This window comes from Mesoplodon densirostris, chromosome 9 (assembly GCF_025265405.1).
Source record: "Mesoplodon densirostris isolate mMesDen1 chromosome 9, mMesDen1 primary haplotype, whole genome shotgun sequence".
Classification (NCBI taxonomy): domain Eukaryota; kingdom Metazoa; phylum Chordata; class Mammalia; order Artiodactyla; family Ziphiidae; genus Mesoplodon; species Mesoplodon densirostris.
In genome coordinates, this window is record NC_082669.1 from 77230866 (window position 1) to 77236072 (window position 5207).

Sequence of the window (5207 nt, forward strand, 5' to 3'; positions counted from 1 at the left end):
ATGAGGTTGGGAAGAACACCCTCCCCTCCACATACATGCCTACTCCCGGCCCCCAAATCACCAACTATGTGAGAGCAGCTGGGACAGTGACTGAGCACCAGGGGTGGGACATATGAAACTCCGGGGCAGCAGGAGAGACCGTGTGTGTGCTAGGAGGGCCCAGAGGCCACACAAATGACTCCAGTACAAGTCTCTGTATCTTCCACATAGGTCTGTATAAACATATAGAGAAGATGTTCGCCTTTTCCCCTTCTCTCTCTTCTGCTCTGTGCTGCTTGCCACAGTTCCCGCTCCTTTTTCCACATGAGGGTGAAGGGAAGGGTTATGATGAGCAAGTCATCACTGAATTGCAATCAGACCCACATCCAGCAGCTTCTGGATCTTCTGCACTATTACAGGATTCTTTATGTGTCCGCTGAGTGCCTGGGGGTCCTTCTGCATCTGTTGCAGGATGAGCCACATGGCCAGGTCACTCATCTGCTGCACCTTGGCCATGGTCCATGGCTTCACATCTTCAGGGCTGTCATGTTGGCTGTACAGGACCATCATGTAGCCATGGTAAACATCTGCTACCTCCTTCCAATGGAGTCCAGGTCTAGTGCCTTCTGGCAGACATCCAGGGATTTTGTATGGTCCTTCATTGCTTCTTAGGGCAGCTGCTTTCCATGTATAACCCTTGGTGAGGGTCAGTTCTAGCTGGATACATTCTTCACAGTCCTTGAGTGGCAGCTGAAACTCCAGGAGTTTGATGAAGCAGGTAGCTCGATTGCTGTACAATTTGGTATCTCTTGGGTTCCTGTTTGATGGCTTCTTTATAGTGCTTCCTGGCCTGGGGATACTTCCAAAGCCAGGCCAGGGTTTATGTAGTCTAGCCACTCTTGCTCCTTCAGGATTTTCTCTGCCTGTTGACATTTCTTGAGCACATCTGGGGTTCAGTGCTCTGCCAGAGATTTGTAGAAATAGATGGCATCCTTGTACTTTCCTTCTTTGAAATAGGCTCTGTCAATTTGACATAAGCTTTGGCAATCTGTCGAGGATAGTCTTCTTGCTTGTCTAGCCCCTCTTCAATGGCCTTCTCACAAAGCTCCTGACATTCACTCTAGTCGCCCTTTGTGAAATACATGGCTGCTTGATTGGTCATGCGAGTCATGTTGGTGGGGTCCTGGCCGTTGCTTCTGTCACACTGTTTCAAGGCTGTGTCAAAGTCTTTTTTCTTACATGCATCCTTCCCCAACTTTTTCTTTTAGTGCCTGCTTATTATTCCCTGCTTATATCTTCTTCCATTGGCTCTGACTTGGTCTCCTTTTAGGGAGAAGGTGGTGGTGGAGGTGTCTCAACTTCTTCCTCCTCATCCATACTGCCCAGATAGCCTCGAAGGAGACACTGAGGGTAGTCACGATCTGGGGATGTTGCAGTTTTTGCCCAGGTCAGACGGCCTGTTTGACATTGTTCTATCAGTTCCTGGTAGGTAGGATCCATGAGCAGTGTCCTTGACCTGGGATCACTCTCCAACTTCTGGTACAGATCGGACATGTTGAAAGCATTCTTGAATTTCCTCTCTGCTGACTGAGGCTCCATATTCTGTAAAACCTCTTTGAGCTGAGGATCGTTTGCTTCATGTTTTAAACCCTTGTCATAGGTTCGAGTGGCGAATTTAAATAAGTTTAAGAACTCAAGAGCTGCTGCTTTTTGGGAATAGCTTTTGCCCCAGTCAGATTTTAAGTCAATGGTTTTGCAATCATCCTCATAAGCCTTCTGGCAGTCTCTGTTCTTGGTGTAGGATGCTGAGCATTTGCTGGAGAGCACATGGGCCTGGGGATCTGACTTACTGCCTCAGAGCAGCACTGTAATCCACCATCCATGTTACCAGCACTCAGGGCCTTATTGCCCTTCACTTTAGCTCATTTACCTGCTCCATAGCCTGGCGGCAAACCCCATTCAATAGACTTGATCTGCTCCCTGTTCCCAGTCTAGAAGTTTTTAAAAGATAATTCCTCGCCACTCTTGGAAAACAGTTTGGCAGTTTCTTAAACTAAACATGCAACTACCATAATATCCAGCAGTTGTACTCTTGGGTGTTTATCCCAGAAAAATAAAAACTTATCCTCATGTAAAAACTTGTAAACAAATGCCTATAACAGCTTTATTCGAAATAGCCAAAAACTGGAAATAAACATTCTTTAGTGGGTGAATGACTAAAGAAACTGGAATTCATAACCTTGAATACTACTCAGTAATAAAAAGAAATGGATTATTGATACGTGCAACAATTTGAATGAATCTCCAGGGAATTGTGATGAGTGAAAAAAACCCAATCCAAAAAGGTTACATAATATCTGTGTGATTCCATCATACAACATTCTTGAAATGACAAAATTATACAAATTGAGGAGACATTAGTCGTTGCCAGGGATCAGGGACAGGGCAGGGAGTGGAGTGGGAGGTACAGTGGGGAAGGGAGTTGAGTGTGATTATGAAAGGGCAATATAGGGATCCTTGTCATAATGAAAATATTCCGTATCATTGTTTACCCCTCCACTTGCCAATGGACATTTGGATCTTATGTCTCTTAAAGTAATTATAAGAAAAGAAAATGGATATTTATACATTTTTTTTATAGTTACCCACATATTTACCATTTCTGGTGCTCTTTTTTTTTTTTTTTTTTTCCCCCGGTACGCAGGCCTCTCACTGTTGTGGCCTCCCCCGCTGTGGAGCACAGGCTCCAGATGCGCAGGCTCAGTGGCCATGGCTCACGGGCCCGGCCGCTCTGCGGCATGTGGAATCTTCCCGGACCAGGGCACGAACCCGTGTATCCTGCATTGGCAGGCGGACTCTCAACCACTGCTCCACCAGAGAAGCCCTCTGGGGCTCTTTGTTTCTTCCTCTGGATTCAAGTCACCATCCTGAGTCATTTCTTAGTAGTCTGAAGGACTTTCTTTAGTAAATATTTGTTAGGCATATCTAAGTTCTCTCAAAGTTTGCCGGGTATAGATTTCTTGGTTGATAGTTTTTTCTTCCAGCATTTTAAATATGCTATTCCTCTGTCTTCTGCATTCCACTGTTAAGGTAATCCTAAGTAAATTTGGCTTCCACCTTCTTTTTGAACTCAAAATCCAGGTCCTTCCTGCCTCATAATCTTGGCCCTTATATTGCCCTTTTTTGGGGACTCCTTGGCCATATGTTTCATTATACCATAGTCCTGAAAACCCCTGAGCCTTGGTGATTGTACTTTCCTATAATGAATGGACTAATCTGTGGAAGAAAAAGTGAACTTTACTTGTCCATAACAGCAATGGTGTTGCTGTGGCTTGTCAGAAAGCTGAAAGTTAAATTTCATGCAGAAAATAATCACTGACTCTTAATATAATCACCTTTCTTTATAGAACTAGCAGTCTTTCTAACAACTTTAAATTTTTTTTGTTTTTAAAGATTCTGATAGTGAATCATTAAAGAAACCAGATCTCCAGTTGGGTTTAGTTTTTAAGCTTCTAGGACCACAATCCTCATTTTATTTACCAAGCTATCATATAGGAAAATTAGCCCTGGGGGGTGATTTGGAGCTTTCCTACCCATGTGTGATTCATGCAATCATGGGCCTGACTAACATAGTCCATTTACACATCCAAAGGAAGCAAATTTCAATCTTTACAACAAGTATTTTACCAAAAATTAAAAAGGGAAGAAAACAATGCTTTACATGCTTCTTTGTTAAAAGAAACATTATATTTAACAAAAATTGGATATTATGGGAAGACCTTTGCCTTAATAGCTCAGGAAGAGTGTGTGACTGTCTTTAGAGGCTTACTGCTTCATGTAAGTAAACATGTTAAGAGACACTGCCTGGTATCCATTAAGATCTAGTCAGGAGACTGCAGTCAGACCAGTCACTTAACAGAGAAAATAGGACATAAGTAATTATCAATTAGGTATAAAGTTAATTGGGTGACTGAAAAGGCAAAAAAGAGAAAATGAGGAAGCAGCTACCTGCCTTAGAGCTGGAAGAACAAAGGAAAGATGTTGGACGTATTTAAAACTTCTCTCTCTCTCTCACACACACACCACACACCCCCACACACAGAGCACAATTGGCAGAGCTTAATAGGGAGTCAGCTGGCAAAGAGGTTTGCAAAGTCCCCACTCCAGTATCACGTAAAACAGCTGGAAGGAGAGTCAAAATCTTAGTAACTGGCACATTTCTTTAATCCTAAGTAAAACCTTTTTCCTACCTATCCAGTTTCCCCTTTGCCTAAGATTACCAGAATGTTCTGATATGAAATAATCAAATGTTATTTTGGCTTATGTTTTCTGACAACATTAACAAATGTTGATTCAAAGTTGACTTTTGCTTTTTTATTATTAGGAGGGATAAGTACGAAAGAGGGGAACAATTACGTTTCATTTCCATAATGGACACAGTTTTATTATTGACTGCCTCAAATATGTTGGCGATATGTGGAGTATAAATTGTAAATAAATAAAACTCAGTTGTCCCAACTAATAAAAGAGATTCTCAACATTTCCCCAATTGTCTAACATGGGAATGGGGAGTATGATTTTAATAGCAAATATTTCAAGCTAGATAGCAGACACAATGGAAGAAAGAGGAGATAGTTTGAGCAGACACAGCATTTCTTCAAAGTCAACTGCATTTCTTACTCACCTGAGGGCCACCAGCCTAAAGGAATGCCTGCCAACTTCAGGATAGAATAGCCACTTGGGAGATACAGAAAATGACAAAGTACATACATATTTAAAGTAAGAAAAAAAAGCTAAGATTTCTTTAAATGAAAATCAAGATGGAAATAACTTTACTCTGAAAACCTTCAGAGAATTAAGAGGAGTCTTTAGTTTTTTTCCCTTTAACTGATATTTTTAAAACTGACAGCCTCTTTGTCAATCTAGAACTGAAAGAATCTTTAAAATTGCTGCAAAAAATATATACTGATACATCTTACATGGTAGTACTTAACATGAAACAGGATACTTTTACTTACTGTAAGGAAAGCTTGTTACATAAGTGCATTTAAACATAGAACCCTCCTACCTGACATCAAAAAAAAAATCTATAAATTCCTAAGGATCCTGAAACTCTTGAGTTTAAAATTTTGAGGGATTAGGGAAATGTAGGTTATACTCCACTTTCCCCACCCCCAAGAATGGTGGTTTTCAACATAACGTAATCTTGCAGAAGGGAAGGGTAGAAA

At 41.4% G+C, this 5207-nt stretch overlaps 1 pseudogene; it reads right to left on the reverse strand.

The window, feature by feature from the left end:
• Nucleotides 1-339: 339 nt before the first annotated feature.
• On the reverse strand, nucleotides 340-1918 carry LOC132496263 (stress-induced-phosphoprotein 1-like; annotated as a pseudogene).
• Between the last annotated feature and the right edge of the window lie 3289 nt (nucleotides 1919-5207).